General features: G+C 42.0%; 1 protein-coding gene across 2 annotated transcripts in view; it reads left to right on the top strand.

The window, feature by feature from the left end:
- ENOX1 (ecto-NOX disulfide-thiol exchanger 1) overlaps positions 1-24,783 on the top strand; it is a 581,569-nt gene that overhangs the window by 102,903 nt on the left and 453,883 nt on the right. For both annotated transcript variants that reach the window (XM_046028124.1, XM_046028126.1), the window contains exon 2: positions 17,085-17,149. The gene's annotated coding sequence lies outside the window, so the exon portion shown is untranslated. The remainder of the gene's footprint in view (positions 1-17,084; positions 17,150-24,783) is intronic.

Consider the following 24,783-nt stretch of genomic DNA (forward strand, 5'->3'; position numbering starts at 1 on the left):
TTTTGTTTTCTTTGATTAAATAGAAGTGGCATTTCTGGATCATAAGGTAGTTCTATTTTTAATTTTTTTGAAATGTTCATACTGTTCTCAGTAGTGGCTGTATCAATTTACATCTTACCAACAGTGCACAAGGGCCCCTTTTCTCCACATCCTCAATACTTGTTCTTATCTTTTTGATACTAGCCATTCTTACCGGTAAGATGTGATGTTATGGTTTTGACTTGCATGACCCTGATGATTATTGATGTTGAGCATCTTTCCAATTGCCTTGTGGTCATCTGCAGGTCTTATTTGGAAAAATGTCTACTCAGGTCTCTGCCTATTTTTTAATTGGATTATTTATTTTTTGTTTTGTTTTGTTTTTTGGTGTTGAGTTATATGAGTTCCTTATATATTTTGGATATTATCCCCTTATTGAATTTACCACTTGCAGATATCTTCTACCATCCAGTAGGTTGTCTTTTTGTTTGGTTGATATCTTCCTTCTCTGTGCAAAAAAGCTGTTTAGTTTGAGGTAGTTTATTTTCATTTTCGCTTCCCTGAGAAGATGTATCCAGTTGCTAAGGCTGATCTCCAAGAGACATCTACATCTTCATTAGCTTAGAGCAGTCCCTGTGGAGGCTGAATATGTGTTCTTTTCTCCTACTGTCCTTCCTGACACATGGTTCAGTGCTTGACACAGACTAGGTGCCTCATCCATATTTGTCAGTAGAGACAATAAAATTAGCATCCCTTCTAGAAGGAGAAGGATTGAAGTGATGCGCCTGAACCATTACACCACCTCATAGAACAGAAGTGTATCTTTGCCCAGGAACCCTGGAATGTTTTTCAAGAGGATCTGTTTTCCTTTACTTCTTTGTGGGCTTTTTGGATCCAGTTACTTTGATGTTACATTAAGGCAGTAAAGGAGTCAATGAGGGCCTCAAGGGTAGAGTCTGCTTTTACATAATCTTTGGAGATGGATCTGTGGCTACTTCATCCTTGAATAAAGAGAAACCATCCCAGAACCTCAACTGAAATTGGCTGTTTTAAGTATTACTATCTTTTTCCCTGATTCTGTTGTCTTCAACACATCTGTTATGCGTCTAATTGATTCACAAATAGCCATCAAATTAGTGTAGTGAGCTCTGGAGAGATCCAGGAGTCAAGGGACACCAGGTTCTCTGTTCCCACCAACAGCTGAAACCCATCCAAACAGAACCCAGTGTACAAAAACAATTGCAAAAATCAAATGCTTAACCGTGAGAAGAATTGAACAAAGACTTGAAAATTTCTAAGGAAGGAAAAAAAAAATTGCTGCATTTTCCTACCCTGCCCGCCTATTAACAGTGATAGTTCAGTCTCTCCGGCTAATCTGCAACTGCGGAGACACTTGTCATTTTTCTGAGAGCTCCTCCTCTTCCTCGGCCCCAGCCTCTCCTGCCACAGGTTATCAAAAGGCCATCAAGCTTGCATTACAGGCAGGGCATGGAATCTGAAAATCCCTCCTCTCTGACAGATCTTCCCCACCCTAGCCTTGCCAGGCAATTGCAGGAACCTCAAAGGAGTACACGGCCAGCTATTGCAGGAGCTTCTCCGCAGTTGTCTGCCATTGACCTTGGCCTAATTTGTCATGTTTCGCCTGGGAATTCCAGAAATGAAGGATGAGGTACCTATTAGATTTGATGTGCCACATTCTTCCTCTGAAGCTAGGTTTGTTTCTCCAGCTAATGACTTTATTCCACGATATTAAAAACCCAAGGTTTATTTTATAAGTGTGACAACTAGTCATTATCTGAGTACTATTCCACAGGCTCTAAGCAGCACACATGAAATGTCATTTCAAGTGCCAAGTTTCTTTTCTAATTCCGTTGTTTTTTTTTTTAAACAAAATTTTGAAAGCAGCTTAAATCTAATTGGCTCCCCCAGGATCTCCACTCCTGTTACATTTGTGGGTTTCTTTCTTTGCGAGGCATCTGGAGAGACTGAGCGGCCACTGCTAGTTGGCATCCAGGGTGGGAGGATGAGACAACTTTTTCTTTTCCTTGCTCGGAAACTTTCGAATCTTGGTTCCGTTCCTCCAGAGCTGAGCGTTCGATGTGTGCGATTTGTTTTTGTAATGTTGGCTTCTGTTTTCCCTATTGTCGAATGTCATATGAGTGAGAATGGCAGCCACAGCTGCCACCCGTGCCAGTGTCCAGCCTCTATCTACCGTGAAAGGAGAAGAGAAAAGAAAAACAAAGCGCATAGTAGTAGTAGAGCATAGATCCGTGTAAATAATACTCACCAAACACAGTGCGAATCCATCAGCCGTATATGTGTCTAAGGCTGCTAAAGGTAAACACCTATTTAGACAGCAGGGCTGAGTTATTTTTAGTGGCCCAGATTCAGATGTTCCTGGAGTCTAAACAGCTGTGAGACGAATGCCTGAATCTTTCCCTTAATCACAGTGAGATCATACCTTTGAAACCCCACGGAGTGAAGCAAATGAGACAGAAGGTGCTACTCAGATAGAGGGGAAAGAGAAGGGTCTTTTTTAAGATTTTTTTTTTTTCCTGGTTTCAAAGTGTTTGTCTTGAAGATTTGAGATAAACAACAGGAATATAGATGTAGCGTCTATTTTTAAATACGTTATTAAAGGGTATTGAAAGCCTCTGGTTTTAGAGCTTTGGTCTTCCAGTGTGGAATTGAAAGCCGGGAGTGAGGAAATTGAATACGTAGGAGACTATTGACCTGGCTTGGGCGGACCAGACTGAAGACATTCGGAAGCCAGATGTGGGAGCGTGTTGAAGGCTGTGGTTAGGCTGCCTTCTGTTGTTGGACTAGAAATAGAATATGGAGCAATAGCAAGAAACTTGGTCCTCTTTTGGAAAATAAATGATTTGAAATTTCTGTATTAGGAGAGCCTTATCTTAAAATGTTTGATATCTTCTGTTCCTAAACTGAGGCCAGGAGAATGACAAAAATGGGCTCAAACTTTGTTTTGATTAAGTGCCTCTTGATTGTGTGTGTGTGTGTGTGTGTGTGTGTGTGTGTGTTTATGTGTATGGCCCAAGTGGGAATATCTGTTTAATTGAAATCTGATTGTCCTGTTATTGGTTAGACAGGACCTGCCCAAGCATAGAAAAACCTAATTTCAGGCTTAGCAGGCAATGAAGTTAATAATAAAACATGTCTATTGAATTAAAAACAGTGTGATTCTTGTTAATTCGTTTAAAAATATTTCTCAAGATTTTCTTCCCAAGATAAAAATTTGTGTATCTGCCAAATGGAACAGGGCCAGCAAGACTGCTTTTTGGTAAATGTACTCCTTTTGTTGTCCTAAGGGAGACAACCCAGGTCTGGGGCACAGGGAGCTCCATTTTAAAGTTGAACCACCAGGGGCAATGACTTTGTCTCATTGGCCCTCAGTTTTTCTCATGTATAAAATCAAGAGAATTGGATTAAGTGACTTCTAAAGTCCTTCATACATCCAGTATTTTGTGAAACAAAGTATAAACAGTGGAAATAAATGCATGAAAATGGGAAGGAAAAGCTAAGTGAGGTAGTTCAATGTTTGAGGAAGGATTTTCTGAGCAGAGAAGGGAAAGAGTCCCAGCAGGGCTGAGCAAATGTCCCCTTCTCTCTCTCTCTCATTCAACTCCTGCCTGTCTGGTGGCTTTAATGAACTCAGAAACGTGGGGTGCCTGGGTGGCAGAGTCGGTTGAGCAGCTCAGTTTGTGATCTCAAGGTTGTGGAATTGAGCCCCATGTAGGGGTCCCCGCCAAGTCTGCTTCAGACTCTCTCACTTTGCCCCTCTCTCCTGTGTCCCGCCCCATAAATAAAAATAAATCTTTAAAGAACTCAGAAATGCCCTTCCATCTGCACCCTTTCTTTTTCCTTTTTTCTCTTCTTTGTCATGTTTGTTTCTTTACTCTCTGCCATCTTTGCATCTCTCTGAGAAGTAGGTGTAGTTAGGATTTGTCAGCGTAGATAAAGCAGCTTGTTGGAAAAATAGTTTTTCAGTTTGTTTCCCCCTCCCCTTGCATTTCCTAGAGTTTGTTGTAGCTTCAATTTTAATAAATAACAAAATGAAAAATTTTCGCTTATGAAATATATGTTTATAAAGACACTGATGACCATCACGATGATGATACGAACCATGAGTGCTTCCTTTGTGCCAGGAACTGCTCTTAATGCCTTAGGCATAATGACTGATGTCATCCTCACTCCAACACTGTGAGGTGAGTCCTGTTGTCATCACCATTGTGTAGATAAAGACACTGCATCAGAAAGGTAAAGTCACTTGTCCAAGTTTCACAGCTAATTATGGAAAAGTTGGGATTCTGTCCTAGGTAGTCCTTTTTTAGTGTTACTCCTTCTATGTGTTTGGCTTCGCTGCATCTCCTCTGAGGCAGAGATGATGTATATTCATTTTTTGTACTCTCTTGAGAATTTGGTGCAGTGCTTGAGGAAAGTATACCTTGAATTCATGTAAAATTGAATTGAAGGAACACCATCCTGCCTGAAAGAGAAAGCTGTCCATGGCTTCCATGCCTTGGGCCTCTAGGGGAAATCTAGGGGAAAAGTCATATTCCCAATGCCTTCCCAAGTGTGCTTGTGGATAAACGTTCGACTTTTGCATCTACTTTCTTTCTGGGTAAAACCCATGAACTCCTTTAATTTGGAGATTTTGGTTTTTTTTTTTTTTTAAGATTTTATTTATTTGGCAGACAGAGATCACAAGTAAGCAGAGAGGCAGGCAGAGAGAGGAGGAAGCAGGCTCCCCACTGAGCAGAAAGCCTGATGCAGAGCTCCATCCCAGGACCCTGGGATCATGACCTGAGCCGAAGGCAAAGGCTTTAACCCACTGAGCCACCCAGGCGCCCCTGGAGATTTTGGTTTTAACAGAGAAAGTTAGACTGTAGTTTATAGAAGTTGAATTGAATTTCTGTGCAGATAGTGAAACTGTAGTATTATTGAAACAAATGTAGCTGATAAGTTAGTATATGAACAAAGTGATATTTGAAGAAATAGCTTGGAACAAAGGGTCAGTGGAAGCCCTAGATATAGTAATTTGAAAAAAAAATTCTGTTAAAGTTTTATTTACCTGGTTGTAGTTGACTTCTTTTGAGAAATACTAGGTTTTTCACCTATGAACATTTGACACACACACACACAAATCAATATGTTTACACTCCCAAGTTCAATATTTCTACTCCTATATAAGATATTAATGGTGGGAGAAATGAGTAAGAGAGTTCATTCTTCCTATATTTGCTGCCATGTATAAGGATAAGTGCCTTCTTGCTAGGGTTTCTCAATTACAGGGCAAAGGATGCATTGTTTATTCACCATGTCCTCTAAGTCTTCACTTATCTGGTGGTCAGATTTCCAGCATTTCTCTCTCATAGAACACATATATGTGCCTAGAGGGATAGGATCGTGGGAGATTAATGTTGGAAAAAACCTTGGGGATAATTTAACCAAATTGTCTTATTTTGCAGATAAAAGCATACAGTCCCGGGGTGAATGAGTGGCTCAGTTGGTGGATGACCGCCTTCACCTCTGATCGTGATCTCAGGGTCCTGGGATCGAGCCCCATGTCAGACTCCCTGCTTAGTGGGAACTGTGGTTCTCATGCTCTCTCTATCTTATGTGTGTGCTCTCTCAAATATATAAATAAATAAAATCTTTAAAAAAAAATATGGCCTCAGATGGGTAAGGAAACTAGATGTGGATTAGAACAAAGTCTCATATAGAAAATATTAATTACAAATGTTGCATAAATGCTGTTAATTCATTTTATAACTATTTGTTGAGTACCTTATAATGTAGAGGGATAAAACGTAAAGACATTAGGGACAGACCAGTCCATCTTAGACCAGGAAATATGTAGACCTTCCTGGACACTCTTCCCAAATGTGTGTTCATGAGGCCACAGATGAGAAAGATCTGAGAATGATTCTTGGCGAACACTTTGAAGATGACAGGGACTTTGTTCTGTAAATTCCATAGTGTCTCATGCCTTCCAGGAGATGAAGGTGCTGACCACAGGAAGAAATGAAAGGAATGATCACAGTGTAGGAATCTGAGAATATTTAACATGAGAAAATCCACAGACTTAAAAAAAAGCCTCTAAAAAAATTAAAATCTTTCATGCCAGTGCTATGTCTTAAGTCCATGACAATAAACCCTGAGTCAAAAAAAGGTTAAAGCTCTTTCAGGCTGCTCTTTTACCAAAGTGGTTAAGTGCTTAATACATTTTAGAAAGCTTTCAAATATAGGTATTGGTGTATAAAAGTGAGGTTCACATCTCTGGAACATTTACTCAAAAGGCATCAAAATTTGTTTGAATACTAACTATGCACAGCTTATCTCTAGACCATGAATAGAGAAGTTTGATGTTCATGGAGGGGAAATTGACCATCACTGTAAATAAAGTTGACATTTAGCCATTAGCTTTATAAGAGGGTTTTCTGCAGAGAAGCACTGTTATGAACGGGTGTGTAGCGGTCACCTTAATTGTGGGATAGAGAGAGAGGAGAGGATTCCTAAGGTACAGAAACTTCTGCCACCTAGACAGTGGTCAAATCTGTGACTTTAACTTGCACACCAGTTCTGCGTGGTACTCAGGGCTCTCCCCGTCTTGCTCACAAGGAAGCCTAGAATTAGGAGTTGAGTGAATTCCTCACAGCAATATAGTTACAAACAGCAGGATTTGATGACAAACAGCAGGATCTCCATGATGGCAAAGCCCAGCTTTAGTCTGCCGGGTCTGACTCAAGTGGCATTTCACCCTTCGCCTGACATGGAGTGTAGCTTGATGGACACGTGAATTCTTTCATTTATGTGCCCTCCATCCCTCCTCTCAACAAATATTTGAAAACCAGCTTTATGCTATAATTGTTAAGGAGAGCCAGATATGAATTAAGAGAAAATTTGAACTACAGGATAAAATGAGACATTTTAAGGTACTTGGAAGTCATGGGAGGGTGGTTGTTTTCTCTTTCAGCTTATAGACTCAGTGCTATTACTTGAAGATCATACCTTATATATATATATATTTGGAAATAAAAGAAAAAAACCAAAAAACATTGATTAGCCTTGAGCACAGACTTCTATCATTTGTAGTTAGAACTTTTTTTTTTTTTTTAAAGAGAGAGTGAATGCAACCAGGGCAGGGATGCGGGGAGGGAGGAGGGAGGGAGAGAATCTTCAGCAGGCTTCACGCCCAGCGTAGAGCTGGGAGGGGGGGTTAATCTTATGACCCTGAGATGATCATGAGTAGAGTTGATGCTTAACAGACTGAGCCACGAAGGCAACCCCACTTTTTTTTTTTTTTTCCAAGTTGAATGTTGGTGCTAAGTTGGTGATATTGGCTCAGATCGACTAAACTAGGGCAGACTTTCTTTTTTTGCACCTTCAGGGTGCAGGACAGCTGCCCCGTCCAATATCCTGTACCTATATTTTAAGCACAACTCTTACTGTAGCACATCCCAGATTCCCAAGTAAGTGGGGGATCACATGATGCTATTTTATTGCCTCACCAGTTCTAAATCTGTGACTTCTACACTAATGTAATTTATAGCACATCAATTTAGAGAACAAGAAATGCACTAACAGCATATTCTAGAAGCACAGGATCTCAAGTCACAAGATTTGGGTTTAGGGCCACATGGGTGGCTCAGTCAGTTAAGTGTCTGACTCTTGGTTTTGGCTCAGGTCATGATCTCGTGGTGGTGGGGTTGAGCCTCATGGGGGCTCCACGCTCGGTACAGAGTCTGCTTCAGATCTTTTCTCTGTACCCCCTTGCCCTTTCCTACACACATGCACACGCCCTCTCTCTTCCTCTCTCTCTCTCTCAAATAAACAAATAAAATCTTAAAAAAAAAAAAAAAGATCTGGGTTTGAATGAAGGGTCTTACTCTGTGCAAGGTGAGTCTCTTTGGGCCTGGATTTATTTATTTAAGTGCTTATATCACATGGTGTTGTGGGAATTAAATGACACAATAGAAGTGAAAGGTGCTTTGCAAGGAATGTTACAATGTGTCCTTGTGCGCAGATCTTCATAGGATCCTCACTGTGATAATTGGCAGGCCAGGGTTTCAGGTGTTGTATGAGGAAGATAGGACGTTTAACATTGAGCTCAGGCTCTGAAGGAAGGAAGACTATGGAAAAATAAATGGAATGAGGTGGTTTTGACTACAAAGGGGAAAGGGTACCATTATTTACCTGATTTTTGCCTGCTTGATTCCTCACCATTTCCTGTAACAGGTACCACTGGCATCCTTGCAGCCTCTGCTCCTGGCCCCTGGAGTTGTCTCTAAGATGTCTTATAGTGGCCACCGCCTTGCATGCCTCCTTGGTTTCCAATCCACTGCTTTTTCCCAGTCACTGCTCCTGATGTATTTGTCTGCACTCCCCAGGCCTCCATCTTGATCACCAGCTTAGGCCCTGCCTAGGAGCAGGCTCTGTGAGTCAGGTTCGTATGAATTAACCCCATTTTGCCTTGACTCTTGCCATCCGTCTTTCCTGAACTCTCGTTGCAAATCTCAATTACCATCCTACCCAAAAAGGAAAAAAAAAAAATCGAATGATATGGGAGGGTGGAGTGTCCTACAGTAAAAACCATTCCATAGAGCAGAATGGACAGGAATAGGTCAGGTCTGGGTGGGGGATCTTGATGTGAATGGAAGCTTAGTGAGAGCCTGTGGGGAGTTCAGGAGTGAGCCCTCTGAGTGTTTCTCTTACAACCGGGCAAGTGTCACCTGTCCTTCTCTGTGTGCTGAGAGCATATCCCTTGTGTGGGTTCATGAAAGCACTTGGTAAGAAAATCACTGGCTGAAGAGAGTGGTTCCCATCTTTATACATGATTTTAGCCCTGAAACATATTTTCTCAGGTTAGAGAATGGGGTTATCTGACTAATCATTTTAAACTCTTTTTCTGAACCCCCTTCTTCGGGTGTTCTCAGTCTAGGTATTATGAGTACCACTGACTGTGGCCATGTTGTCCATTAGTGGGCTGTTCTTGCTCTGGAGGGGTCCTTTGGAAAAACGTTAGTAGAGAAAAGCAGCAGAGAGGAAGTCTGCAAATCAACAAGAAAACAAACAACCCACATTCAGTAAGAACAGAGAGTGTATGACTCACAGGGACAAACACAGAGGCAGACACCCCCTCACTCTTTCCCTTTCAGACTTCTAAATGTTGTGAAGTGGGAGTCCTCACTGTTTCTGAGGGAGAGCCTGGCAGAAAGAAGCCTATTTTAAAAAAAACAAAAACAAAAACTTGTATAGGTAGTATGCAGACTAAACAGCATGTCTAGGCCTCCCAGTCCTGTCTATGGTGTTTGTCTTTTTAAAATATGGTCTGACTTACTTTAGTGGTAATTTCACCTGGTGGAATTTTACTCTTTGAGGTAATGGTACAAAAACCAGACCTGTCAGTTCTTTGGCTTCTAGCTTTTTTTTTTTTCTCTTTTCCTAAAATTTATTCGGGCTGTTGGTTCCCTTTTAGAAACCTGAGGAATAGAAGAGGAATTCCAGATGAAGTGTATGAGGAGATAAGGTTATGCCAGTGAGTCATGGGCATGTGCGTGTCTTCCATTTTGGAGGAAGCTCCGTCTGTGTAACCCTGACGAGGGCTTCTGAAGAGCTTGTGCACAGGAGACGGCGGTGTTTGTCATTGGGGTGTTCATTTAAAAGTCTGTGGCATGTTTCACTTTAGTGTTTGATTTGCTCTGTGTCAGGTTTGCTCCTGTGTTATGGACATTTTTTTAGTTTTGTCAGCCACATTTTCTAGATTATTTGAATAACATCTCACAGGCTGAGGTGCAGGCAGTGTGGCGGCGCCCTGCCCGCATCCAGCACGTGTGTCCTCATGTTCTGGAGGATACACAGGCGTGTGTGATGTATGTATGGTGTGATCTGCCCGGAAACCTGGTTCCTAGTGTCAGCTCTGCTGGCCAGTGGCTGTGTGACCCTCAGCGAGACCCTTCGTGTTATTTGCCTTCCGCTTCCTTACAAGTTAATGGAAATACCGATAATCTTTCTCTTTAGTCCTTGAAAGATTCCGGAAGTGATGTTACATTTGCTTTAAGTTGCAGAGACAATTTACTAACCTTTATATATATTCACGTACATCTCCCTGGACCGGGGAACGTATGTGTGTCTGTGACTGGCACATACATCCATCTGCTTTTCACATGAAGGCACATGTGTCTTTGGTGGACCCAGACACTCCCATGGCTTCCGTTGGTCTGTCACATGGCATATGGCACCTTGTGTGGTCCTCAAGGTAGTTCCCCGGGGAACTTCCCCATCTCGGGAAGGGCTGTCTCCTCCCATTGAGAAATCATCTTTGATTTCTCTTTCTCCCTCACGCCCCATATCCATTGCCCCCATCACCAATCCTGTCAGCTCCTCTTCGAAATGCACTTTCAAACCGGCCCGCTTCTCCCACCCCAGTTAGACCACCATTAACAGCCTCTGTTTATTGCCTCTCTGTAACCATTTTCCACACAGTAGCCAGAATGACATTTCAGAAATGTAAAACACATTAAAACAGGCCCTGCCTAAAACCAGACAGTGGCTCCTGGTGCTTTTAGGGTGAAACTCAGACTTCTAACCATGACCTCCTTGGCTCTCCTGATGTCATTCTTCTCTGCCTTGTTCACTAGACTCTGGCGAAGCTGAACTTCTTTCAGTTCTTCTACACACCACACTCTCTTACCTTAAGGATTTTTTTAAAAAGAGTTTATTTTTTAGAGCAATTTAGATTCATAGCAAAACTGAACAGAAAGTACAGAGAGTTCTCCTATGTCTCCTGTTCTCTACCCCACCACACACACAGCCCTTTCCAGGACAGACATCCCACACCAGAGTGATGCCTTCGTTACAGCAGTGCTCCTACACTGACATGTCATTATCACCCAGAGCCTGTAGTTTACTTCGGGGTTCGCTCTTAGTGTTGTGCATTTTATGACTTTTGACAACGTATAATGACATGTATCTACCATTATGAAGTATTGTACAGAACAGTTTCACTGTGTTAAACTCCTCTGTACTCTGCCTGTTCATCCCTTCCTCTCCCCAACCCCTGGAAACCACTGATCTTTTTTACTATCTCCACTGGAGTTTTGCCTTTTCCAGAATGTCACATAGCTGGAATTATACAGATTACCTTCTTTCACTTAGTAACCTGCATTTCAGGTTTCTCCAGGTCTTTTCATGACGTTAAGGATTTGTTCTAGATTTTTGCTCTGCTGGGCTTTTCCTGTCCATCCTATTTAACTGGTCTGTCTTATCCCCTGGGTCTGTTATTTTCTTTGTAGCCCTCGTTACCTTCTGATACGTTTGTTTGTTTACTCCCTGTTTCTCCAGCTAGTTCTTAAGCTCAGTGGGAATGGAGGTCTTGTCTGTTTCATTCCTCACTGTCCCCCCAGGACCTAAAATAGCTCTTCGTTCACAGTTGGTGTTCAGGAAATGTCATGCATTACCTGTAGACGAACCCCCTTTGGTTTTACTCGTCTCTTCCACTCGATTTTCAAGGTGACAAACTCTTTCTCTTACGCTGCTTCAGGTTTTGTTAAGAAGAGGCAGACATTCATGCTAAGTCACTGAGTCTGAGAATGATTTCTTGTTCACCTTTTGCTTCTGAAGCTCTCTTGGTTGTCTGCGGAATTTAATGGGTCTCCAGGCGAACAGCAGTTGGTAGCCTTGGTGGGAATCAGTCACAGTGCAAGAGAGAACAGAGCTGGTAGAAAATGATTAAGGGAAAATAGCAGAAAAGTATGATTGAACATTTATTGAGTCACACATTGTAGTCAAAGCTGTGTATAACATAAAAGCGAATTAGGAGACAAGTCAGAGATAAAATGAGTGAGCACACACAAGCACACCAGTACTACGGAGAGGGGGGTGTTTCTTCAGAGACCGTCTCTCATTTCTCTAACTATAGTCTTATCAAAATATATAGACTTGTTCGGCGGGGGGTGGGGGGGGGGTGGGGACATAACACAGCTAGTGTTTGTGGCCGAGTCATGCCCTAGGGGACACAGACAGGCCTGCAATTTCATTACTGCTTTTTAAAGAAACTTTCTCTTAGGCTAACAGACTTTCTGGGGAGAACAAACCAAGTGAAGCTGAGTTTAATGTTCTCATTAAAATGTTAAAGAGGCTTTATTCATGAACGACTAAAGCTGTAATTGCTTTATCCTTGTAAACTATGAAAATATGTGGTGATCTCTTACGGAGGCATTCACCCAGTCCCCTCTGTCTGGAAGGTCTGTTTAATGGAGGGCTTGGCTGGATCAAGGGCCTGGGAAGTAGCTTTTCCAGATTATATCCTTCAGGGACGTAGTAGTAGCAGTGGTGGCAGGACTCCTTCACTGACCTGTTTTCATTCAGTAGCTCATAGTTGGTATGTACTATTTGACTCTTTGGTCTTAAGTTCAGATTTGGAAGTCATATGACAGATGACCACATATATACACACACGGACGCAAATATTGTGGAAGTAGTTTTTTTTTTTTTAATTGCTCCCAAAGATACTAGCTTATTGGGATGAGAATAGAAGAAATCCAAAGATACTGAGATAATTTGAACAGAGAATTGGTGTTGAAAAGATACCATGTGAATCAAAGAGGGAGAAGACACTCAGAACTATTCCTCCCCACCTTCTCTCCGCTGTTTTCAACACCCCAGTGCAAAAACATAGCTGTAGAACTTAAGGTAGTGAGTACAGATGGCAAATACATCTATTTTTTTTCTTTTTGGAAATGCTTTTCATACTGTATAGATATGACTAAATTGTAGAGTTGGGATTCCTATATTGCTAGGAAACTAGATTGCTGGAACCCTCAACATGAAATTGAGGGGGTAAAAAAAGTTAAAATATGATATCTTTTCTTCAGTTCTTTATTATTAGAAAACACTGTTGAATGGTAACACATCTGTGTCTTATGATATGCAGAGATAGTAATATAAGTAATAACTAGGGATTGTTTTCAAATATATTTTTTCTTTTTTCCATTGATGGGTCATTTAAACGTCTCACTCTGGGTCAGATTTAAATTAAAATACATGTGTCCTAGAGCTGTCAAAGCTTTTTCTTCAAGGGGTCAAATCCTTCTTTTCAAATGTGAGTGCAGGGCATTTGTTAAAACTGACTGGAGTCTGAGGGAGCAATGGAGTTGAAAGTTAGCACAGGGAGCTCTTCCTGTGGGATTAGATTAGATAGGATTCTGAGGCATTCTTTTCTGGAGGGATGACCATCTCACCCTGACGATATTAATGGTGTTAATGTTAAAAAGAACCTCTTACAGTTTTTTTGGTTTTTTTTCTTCTTACAGTTTTTAACATAAAGAAAGGAACTCTAATTTCTGGAACACTGTTGATTATATAAAATGAAATAGATCTTTAAGAAATTATTAAGAGATACAGAGCAAAATATAACAAGTTACCACTGCAGGCCAGGCCAGCTCTGCCTCTAACTCCTCTTTGATTGAGAGGAGTGACTGGCAGTCCCTAGTTGGGGGAACTGCTAATTTTGAGGTGAATCCAAGGAGATGGGGACTCCTTCTGTTAAGGCGTAGCTCAGCTTGTTGTGTCTCCTCTTCCCCTTATCTAAGATAGGATCACGGCCTACAGTGAATCCATTCTGGAGCTTTCTTGGCTTGTCTAAAAAATCTTGGGGGGCTGTGCCCTGGTCTTGACTCCCTCGTGTGACACAGAAACTGTTGAGGAGAGGTAATGATGTGATGAGACCATCAGTAATAAAGGGGTGTGCATCATGGGAACACATGGAAAGATTCACTAATTTATCCCAAGCTAACTGTATTTTTAAAATTTTTTGAGAACTTTCGTCCTCTTCTTAGAGTTTTTATATCTGCTTGTTTGCTATTAGAATGTCTGTCATGGCATTGGACAACTCTGTGTCCCCGCCCAACCAGTCCCTCTTCCCCACTGGACAACTCTGTGTCCCCACCCAACCAGTCCCTCTTCCCTTTACTAGATCTCAGAGGCAAGTTACATCCAAGACTCTAAGTTGACCATATGATTAGATGACAATGCCAAAACCTTGGAATTTTTCAAAGTGCTTTAGTGTGTGATAGTGTTTTCCTCTACTTAATTCTGTTGTGCTTAGGCTTACACTGATCAGTAAGTTAATTGATGAATTAACTCATTCATTCATCAAAAATTTGGAGAGCATATACTATATGCGAGGGGCATATGCTACATCTAGGGACTGGGATAGAAGACAGGGATTTGTCTACAAAGTTTTGCCGATAGTTCACAGGGGTTGAAAATAATCCACAGGGGTTGAAAATAGAGTGAAATGCCTAAAGAAAACCAAATTGCTTTTCTCCAATTCGGAGAGTAAGTGTGAGATTGCCGTATCAAAGCCTGCTCCGTAGAGTTCTCTGTAAGTGCATTTCACGTGGGAAGCGGTACTAGATGTTTTCTGTATTACAATAATCTTCATATATTTATTAAGCTGTAACTTGTAAGGCTTCCTGATGGGGCGTTAAATGAGCCTTTTCGTGTGCTGCATTGTGTCTTTGTCAAGAAGCACTCCGTTAACTCCGACCTGTGTCATTCATCTTCCTTGGGCTGGTAATGAGGCACATTTCAGTCATTCCAAGAGGGTGTAGGGGATCTGTACAAAGAGGGAGAAGAGTAATGAAAAGGTTGGATTCATGGTGGGTCGGAGGGAATGCACTTAAGGAGAACCGGGGTTAGAATGAAACCCTTTGCCTAGTATACTTTATACCTTTGTTACCCATTTAGCACAGCAGCTGGATAATCCAGAATTGTTCTACATTTTAAAACTAAGAAAATGTTACATTACTACATTTTCAAAATATTTTTTTTTTCTTCTCAACTGTTGACCTGGCAGGTTAGGAGAATCTGGGACAGACAGAATACTGGAACAGTAGAGGCGCCCGCAGATCTGTCATTTCTGAGCTCTGTGCTTGGAAGAACTGGCTACATACTGATAATGGAGATCAACTCTAGGCAAGGAAAGTGAGTGTAGGAGAGGGGAACAGAAGTGTGGGGATGTTAGTGGAGCAAAGGGAAGAGAGATCAAGGGAAGAGAGTAGAAAGATGTTTTTGGTTGTCCTTGCTTCTGTCCCTTATCTCCTCACAAAAGGAGGGTGTGGACAAGCAGGCGGATTAGAAGCAAAATAGATGAGAGTTGAATCAGAGACTGGAGGGCACCTGGAGGTACTAGGGGAGAAGGAAAATGACCGAGAGAAATCGCAAGAGTAAGTGAGGGGGAAGGAGATGGGATAAGAACTATTTAAATGCACAGAGAAGAGACAGGCTTGGAGAGAGGTGTGCACTCAGTGTCCCACTGAGAGCTTTCAGTTGCTCCCAGCAGTGCACCTGCCAAACAGCCAGTGTCCCTCGCCTGAGACATTTCCCTGACTTTTGTATTAACTTTAATGCAATTCTCTTTAAGGCCCCCGAATTGCTGGTTGCAGTTTCATTGACACTCTCTGTGATCAAATAGCAAATGTGGAGGGCACCGTTCTGTTATCCCTGCCCCCTTGCAATGTTCCAAAGACTTCTGAGTTTGTGTTTCTTGCATTTGATGTTTGCCATTCCTCTTTGTCTACAGGTAGGAGAGTTAAAAGGGAAAAAAATGTTCCTAAGGGCCGCCACATTTATAGCTCATGCATACAAATATTCAAAGCAGTTGGGAAAAAACCCCCATACAATCGCAATCCAATGTTTTTTCTAAGTAAGGTAGTTGCCTCTTTCATTGCTGGTCTAGGTACTTGCCATAACCCAATACCACACTCACTGTGCCTATAGGTGGGCTGCTTCTTGAAAAATCTTTCATCTTTTTTTTTCCCCAAAGCTGAGCTCAGGAAGACTTCCCAGTATTCCAGGTCTGGGTCAGATGCTTCCCAAGTATGCACCACTGCCCACCTCTGCAGCCTGGTTTTCTGTGCTGACCTTTCCATAGTAGACCTACAATTCAATGTTGAAATTTCTGTCCTTCCAGTAGACTTTGGGTTCTTTGAACAATGTTGGTTATTATAGATCACCTGAGTAGATGTTTACTATCTGGTTATATAGAATGAATGAATGACCTATGATGATGGTCTTTGGACTGTAAAACAAAATCCTTCCAGAATAATATTATGCTTTTAGATATCAGTTGATAATTAGCATAACATGTTCTGGAAAGGAAAAGCTGATGTAGGCAGCAGGAAGTGGCTTCTGGGGAGTTTAGTAGGTTCCCAGATTCATGCAACTGTAGTAAAGGGATTTTGATTTCATTAACTCCTGGAGACCAGAGGACAGTCTTAGAAGTCTCAGGTGACTTCGTTCTTGTGATTCTAATAATCACAGGCCAGATGCATAATGCACTTCAGAACCATGCTTCTCAGACCTGAATATGCATGGGAACCCCCTGAAGGTCTCAGTAAAATGCAGATTCAATTTCAGTAGGTCTCAGGTAGGTTCTCAGGCTCCCTGGTGATGATGATGTTGCTGGTCTATGGATCCAGCTGGAGTAAGAGGACTTTAAAGTATTTTCTAGAAAATAAGGTTGGGATTTATCTTATGAAAATGTCTAGATGCATTTTTATAGTTTGCACCACAGCAGACTTTCTGAGAGGAAACTTCTATGTTTCTGTTACTTTATCTTAGAAATTTGGAAGAAGCCTTTCCCACACTTAAACATGCTAATCCTATACCAGTCAGCCCCCAGAACAACTCTGGAGTGATACTCTACGTTGTACTGCCTTTAATTAATATACAGCTTTATTTATTTAGGTTTTCTTAGATGTGGGAGGCCCTGGCTCTAGCCTTGGCCCTGCCGGAGCTACTTTGGCAACAAGGACTACCTTCAAAGCAGAAATACTCTTTGGAAGATTGATGGCTCGTGGGCTGGGTTTACGATAAGACCTTCATTTATTGATTGTTACCGGGTTAGCATCACGCAGAGACGTTCTCCAAGGGCAGTCAGTTGGAATGGCTAGAAATAAGAAAGGGCAGCGTTCAGCTCAAACTTTGCAAGTGAAACCTTGCGTCTGCCTCCACAGGTTCAAACAGCTCTCTGAATTCGGTGTTTGGAGTTTCTTCTAACAAGATGGCCCTTTATTTTACAGGTCCTCGGAAGCAGCATGATATCATCTCTGTAAGACGTGCAAGAGAGAGCGCTCACCATGCTCAGGTAAAGGGATGGTGTGTCCAGGGAGTGACAAGTAGGACTAGTGGCATGTTGTTTGTCACTGCGGGAGAGGTGATTCAGCTTAATTATACCATTGACATCATTCTCTCTTGTGTGTTTCACTCCCTTACACCTCGGGTGCAGAGGACCAGTCCTCGGTGAGCTCGGGGAACTAGCATGCCTTTGAGGAGCACCTGCAAAGTCCCTACAATAGGGCCTCTGTACACAGCCAGTGGGGAAATAGGACTAGTCACCGGAACTCTCTTTCCGTTTTCTGCAGAGTTAACGTAGTATTACCACTATTGTTCATCTCTATTACCCGATCAGAAGGCATTTATCTTTTCAACATGTCTGTAAATATGTGAGTATTGAAACTCTTCTAATTAAAGTCTTATCTCCGTCCCCTTATCTGGAGTTGCCGTTCTAAATATTCTTTGCATTTTCTTTTTAAATAAATGCATGTCCCACAACTTTGATTTGCCCAAATAGGTCACCAAGATTAATTTTCCATTAACCTTTATTGCTTCTGTTTCTTTCTAATCATCTTTTTAGAGGATTAAACAGTTCCCATTGGGTCAGCCTTCATATAGGATATAAACCATATTTTTCTTTGATGACCTTTATGGAACTACTATAGAAGGGGGTGACCTGTGGTCCAGTGAGTGAACCTGCCCGCTTTCACCGAGTCAGAGCATCTGTGGAAAGACCCCCTCAGAGAGTTCTGTTTCCTGGCAGTTTTGTCACTGGCCTCACTTCTTTTGTGACCCAGTTTATATTAGTTTTTTCTGACGGCTATACCAAAGTAGCCCAAACCCTGGTGACTTAAACTTATCATTGGTGGTTCCGGAGGCCAGACGTCCAGGTGTCAGTGAGGTTGATTTCTTCTGAGAGCTGTGAGAGAGACCCTTTTGCATGCCTCTCTCCTAGCTTCTGGTGACCTTTGGTGTTTCTGGCATGTGCATGGCCATCCTTCTCCCTGGGTGTTGACATTGTCTTCCTTTTATGTGTGTCTATCTCTCTGTTCAAATTTCCCCTTTGTACAAGGGTAACTTTCACATTGGATTGGGAACCACTTTAATGACTTCATCATAACTTGACCGTCTAAAAAGACCCTACTTCTAAAGCAGGTCACATTTACAAGTATGAGAGATTAGGCCTTCAACATCCCTTTGGCGTACACATTTCAAAACCCATCACACCATCCTAGGAAAGGACACTTAATTCGTTTCGTATCCCTTAAAGAAACGAGCACAGTGCCTTTTGCTTAATATTGGTTGAATGAATGAATAACAGAGACCATAATGGCCCTGGTCAAATTTAAGTTGAAAAAATAAATGTGGCCATCAGAGGTGGACAAGTCTTCTGCTGATACTTGGCTTCGGCGAACGCTTACTTTCAGGATAGTCCAAGTTAAACAACGTCATGAACGTGCTAAGATTTTCCCTTTAAAAGTAATAGCAACTGCAGTTTCTATAAAATAGAGCCCTCTGTGTGAGCAAGTCGTGCCTTCTCATTTCAGGCTGAACTGCCAATTTACATGCCGCCCCTATCAGTACATCAAGATAGCTTTCCAGCTAATTCAGTACCACTTAAATCATACTTAGTCGGGCTGTTCTTCCTTCCCTGCCGCATTGCCTCGCACTTATTAAATGTAGTGTTCTGCTCCCTAGCACTAATCCATGAAGGCTATCTGAGACAGATCTGCTCTTGTGCCATCTCCCCCTCTGTTCTTCCTCAGCTCGAAATTATTAAAAGTTCTCTTTTGAGTGTTTAGATTTGAGTGTTGATCAAATATGAGGATCCTGGTCTCCAGGTAGCCCTTGATCACCATTCTTTTTTAAATTTTTATTTTATTTTATTTTATTTTCTCAGTGTTCCAAGATTCATTGTTTATGCACCACACCCAGTGCTCCATGCAATACGTGCCCTCCATAATACCCACCACCAGGCTCACCCCCCCCTCCCCGCAAAACTCTCAGTTTGTTTCTCAGAGTCCACAGTGTCTCATGCTTCGTCTCCCTCTCCTGTTTCCCTCAATTTACTTTTCCTTTCCTTCTCCTAATGTCCTCCATGTTATTCCTTATGTTCCACAAGTTAAGTGAGACCACGTGATAATTGACTCTCTCTGCTTGATTATTTCACTCAGCATAATCTCCAGTCCCATTCATGTTGATGCAAAGGTTGGGTGTTCGTCCTTTCTGATGGCTGAGTAATACTCCATTGTATATATGGACCATATCTTCTTTATCCATTCGTCTGTTGAAGGGCATCTTGGCTCTTTCCGCAGTTTGGTGACTGTGGACATTGCTGCTTTGAACCCATTCTTTAGAAATGTCTATTTAGAAAGCCCCTGTTTCCTGTAAGGGTAGAGCTTTCCGGCCATGTCTACCTTACTTCCAGGAGAGCATTACCTTTTTATATCAAAAGGAAGTCTCCTGCTGAGAGAAGTCAAAGGCCAGGAGGGATTTCCTCCTGGGGAAGGTGGGGTGAAGTAAGCATCTTTAGGAGCCTGTGCATTGGTGTTACCTACTACAGGTTGGCAGGCCAAGTCGACGAGGGACTGAGGGTCTCAGGCCCTGGCCTTCCGGAAACCTGTACAGCAGCCAGGCTGGAATAATTTATTTACCGTCTTCTCACTCCCATGGAGGCTTTCATGTTCCTGGGGGTGGGGCTGCACCCTGCACCATGGCCAAGTGATAGCATTGGCCTAGACAGCATGGATTTGTAAGATGATGACAGGCAGTAGAAAATGAAAATGAAAGTAAAAATTCATTTTACCGTTTTTCACACCGACATTAGTCCAAAGAAAACTGGTGAATCCAATGGCAGATATTTATGGAGTGTATGATGCACGCAGGCATGGTTCTACCAGACGCTGTGTATGGATGTAAACTCCATCCTGGCGCCTCCATTGCTTGCTTTTCTACTTCATTTTGTTCAACAGCCTGCTACCCTTAGTTAGAGGCCCTCTGTGACTTACCATGGGAATCTCCTTGTTTGGTTGGTGAGAGTGTGTCTTTGGGGCTTCATTGAAATTAAAAGAACCAGGGCGCTCGGGTGGCTCAGTTGGCTGGGCATCTGTCTCTTGATCTCAGCTTGGGTCTTGATCTCAGGGTCAGGAGTTCAGGACCCACTGGGTGTGGAGACTACATGAAAAAAAAAAAAAAGGAAAGAAAAGAAATTAAAACAACCAATTTATATTGTCACATAGGGATTAAGTCTGAATGATGATGGAATAGCCCTTTGACAATTACATGTAGAGTTCAGTGAGCAATTACATTTTGGTCATTAGACTGTCCTTAAATACCTTTCTGTGTACTCTATGGTATGTTAGTACAATTATAACATTCTAATAAATCCTCTTTTAATAGTTAGGTTATTTTATGTGTACCAGAACTTCCCTACTATTCCCTACTATTAAAGAGAAAATACATGAGAAATAAAACCTCAGGTGCCCTGAAAATTAAAAACTAATTTACTGTTGCTTAGTCCTTTCCCCCCTTCTGTTTTATATTCTCTAATTTCCCTAACCTTAGATTTCTGAAAATTCAGATGTAAGAGTTCTATGGAATTGATAATAATATATTCATTGTTAAACTCTGATTTTTACAAAGGGGAAATGATTTTCTGTGTCCCTTTAGGTAGTTAATAATTAACATGGTAGTTTTTTATGCTTCTGAAATTAGAGTATATTTATGTTACATGGAAACTCTTCTAATTAAAGAAACTATACTTTGGATTTTTATTTATTTATTTGACAGACAGATTACAAGTAGGCAGAGAGGCAGGCAGAGAGAGAGGAGGAAGCAGGCTCCCTGCTGAGCAGAGAGCCCAATGTGGGGCTTGATCCCAGGACCCTGGGATTATGACCTGAGCCTAAGGCAGAGGCTTTAACCCATTGAGCCACCCAGGCGCCCCAAGAAACTATACTTTGAATGAAGAATCTATCAAACTTTTCTCAGAAAATGTTTACACCCGAGTAAGTTAAAATAGGAATCTTAGTGTTTGTTCTGTCTGGGTTCTTCCCTGCCTCCATCTCCTGGTGGTTCCTTCTTTGTTTCTTTTAAATCCAAATGTTTATGCTCAGTGTTTCTAAGCTGATAATGTGAAAAGCAATGAAGAAGAGCATTGGGCTTCTGGCAGAGAACTCAGAAGCTTGGCATTCTCCTTGTTTTGCTTACCCTACATTTATTTATTTTTTTAAAGATTATTTATTTATTTACTTATTTATTCGACAGACAGAGATCACAAGTAGGCAGAGAGGCAGGCAGAGAGAGAGAGGGGGAAGCAGGCTCCCCGCTAAGCAGAAAGCTGTATGTGGGGCTAGTTCCTAGGAACCTAGGATCATGACCTGAGCCGGAGTCAGAGGCTTTAACCCACTAAGCCACCCAGGTGCCCCCAATTATTCTACATTTAGTTATTACTAAGTTCTCCAGGTTTCTATATTCTTTCATAGTTTTACTTTCTTTTTCCTTTTCATCTATGGCCATCCTTTTGTAGTCTTCTTTTTCTTTTGTTTGTTCATACGAGTATTCACTTCATTCATTCATTCATTCATTCATTCATTCACTCATGTATTGTCCTTCCCACATGTGCCAATAATTGTTCTGGGGGTAATATCAAGGGTGTTATAGTTCAGTTGGGAGATGATCCTTTAGGAACAGTTGCTCTGATGGAGCTACATAGTAGCTTTCCCTCACACAAGGGAACGGAGCAAGTGGTTTGGCTTGGGGCAGTCAGGAAATGCCTTATAGAGAAGTTAGCCTTTGAGCAGAGATTGGAAGGAGTTGAACACTGCCAGATGGACTAGTGTGGTGGAGAGAGAATGTTCCAAAGGAGACAGAGGGAGGGCAGCTTAGCACAGAACTATGCAGAGCAGGGAGTGTGCTTGACGTTTGGGTGTTCGTGGAACAGGAAGTGGGAAAGAGCCTGTGCGGCCAGGTAGGGTGGGCAGGAATCACATCTTGGAGAGGAGATCCCCTTGCATCTTGCCTTGCCTGCCTTCCTGCCTCGTGTCTGTAAGTTGCAGCTGCCTTCAATTCATCGTGCATATGGTGATGAGGCTGTGTGAGGAAGAGCTATGTCCTGCCTCGCACCTCCCTGGTCTTATTGCTTCCCGAGGAAGTCAGGCCTTCCTCACCTGTCCCTTGAGGATCTCAGCCATTTCTCTCTTGCATTTGGTCTGAAAATCATTGACCCCCAGCTAAATCTGCTGCCTTTCTTTTCACACACAGTTTGTCCCTTTCTCTTCCTAGCTTCCCTTTTCAAAATCCTCCCATCCTCCAAGATCTCACTCGAATTCACTTCCTTTATGAAGCTTTTCTCTGCTCATATGTGATTTTACACCCTCTGAACTCCAGGAGAACTTCTGAGGGACTCTTCACATCACAATTTCACACGCTTCTTTAAATCCCATGTTATTGGGCACCTGGGTGGCTCACTGGGTTAAGCCTCTGCCTTAAGTTTAGGTCATGATCTCAGAGTCCTGGGATTGAGCCCCGCATGGGGCTCTCTGCTCAGCGGGGAACCTGCTTCCCCCCTCTCTTTGCCTACTTGTGATCTCTCTCTGTCAAATAAATAAATAAGATCTTTAAAAAAAAATAATAAATCCCACATTCTTGACAGCACTTTGGGAGGACTGGTGCTTGTTATAGGGAAGGGCCAACAGCCCGTTACAGATCCTGTCCAAGCCTGAAGAGCAACTTCTCGCATCTAGTAGGCACTGCATTGATGTTTGTTAGAAGAATGGAGAGGAACAGAGTTCCTTTAATTTCTAGAGCTCTTACAGAGGGGTTGATTAATTGTCATGCAGGAGTGGCTGTGGCTCATGTCATGTCCAGATGAAACTATTGCAGGGCAGAGTAATTGTCAGTGGAAGGTAGAAGGATTATGTGCAATGAAAAGCAGGAATATGTACGGAAAAGAGATCCATTCTGAAAACTAGTTACATGACCCTGGAGCTTAGACACAGGAAGAAGAAACTTTGAACGCCATTAAAGCTTACGTGAGTGGTCTTGACAGGGAGTGACAGATGGCCTAACAGGTAAGAGCACCTATATTGCATTAAGAAGCTCTGCGTCTTTATATGAGAGGGCCTCTGGAGGACCTGATTCAATTTCAGACTCCTCAGTTGCAGATCTGGAGACAATCACAAATTCAGAAATATATTTATGAAAGTCTGTTGCTACTGAGCTCAAAAGACCATAATCCTATTACTTGCGATTTTGAAAAGGGTAAACATGAATAACTGAAAGGAGATATTGATTAAAGAAGTAATATGAACAGGAATAATGGAATTAAAGTAATTGAGGCAATATTGGGCCTAATGGGCCTTGTTCTCTTAATGCCTTTCTTCTGCTCTTTGTATTGAGTTGGCTCTGAAGTCGATTGGACCGTGTGCACAGGAGGAGGAGGACGTAATGGAGGAATTAGTATTGCTGTCTATGAAAAAATCAATCTGTTGTTCTTACAGAAGAACATCAATCAGTCTGTGAAATCAATTAACTGGATTTTTTTTTTTTTTACATTTGGCTTATAAGGTAATGAGACAAATGATGAGAAAAGACTATATGCCTCACACATAGTAGATACTCAGTAAATGTTTCTTGAATTAAAAACCAAAGGATACCGTTGGGTAAGCCCCTTCATCAGTATTAATCCAGTCTGTTCCTTTCGCTTGGCTCTATCCACATGACTGTAAATGTGGATGCCTCAATGCCATTGATCTGGGAAGTGAGTCTCTCACATTTTTACTGCCAAGCCATCTAGGCCAGCTTCACGTGGCCTGGGATCCTTGCAATGACTGAGCTGTTTTCTGTGGCTAGACTTTTTGCCCCATAGTGTACTGGCAGATTACATTTTTTGAAACCTCATTTTGATGATGGTACTCCTTGTTCTGTGCCTTCTCTTTGTCTACAAAGTTACAGGCTCATCGTACTCCTTTCTTTCTTTCTTTCTTTTTTTTTTTTAAGATTTATTTATTTACTTTTTAGAGAGAGAGAACGCATGCATGAATGCGGGGAGGGGCAGGGAGAGAGGGAGAGAGAGAATTTTAAGAAGATTCCCTGTTGAGTGTGGAGCCCGACATGGGGCTTGATCTCAAGACCCTGAGGTCATGACCTGAGCTGAAGCCAGGAGTCAGATGCTTAACCAACTGAGCCATCCAGGCGCCGCTGCATTCATTGTACTTCTGAGTTCATTCCCTACTCTATGGCTTTGGGAAGCTTCTGCATTCAGACATCCGTACCTCTCAGCCACACTTCCCTTCCCACCACCTACTATCCAGATCCGAAGGGGAAGACAGATTTGTCTTCGTTTTTGAACATGTGCAATATTCTCCTTGGAGTCCTTCCTCTCATAGCTGTATGCATCCAATTAAAAGCCCGCTCTGTCTCAGGCAGTAGTTATATTCCTAAACTTGTTCATTATCAGAACCCATGTTATGAAGACAATTATTTCGGTGGGATAATTGGCGTTAGGGATTAGAGAGTTGCAGGGGCACAGAAACAAAGTTGTTTTACCTGCAGTTATTTTACCTGCAGTTATTTCAGTAACAATGATGATGATGATGATGGTGTTTTCAATCTGTAGAAGACTGTAACTTTAAAACCAGCACATCACTGAAAAAATATAACGTT

This window comes from Meles meles, chromosome 14 (genome assembly GCF_922984935.1).
Source record: "Meles meles chromosome 14, mMelMel3.1 paternal haplotype, whole genome shotgun sequence".
In the NCBI taxonomy this organism is placed as follows: domain Eukaryota; kingdom Metazoa; phylum Chordata; class Mammalia; order Carnivora; family Mustelidae; genus Meles; species Meles meles.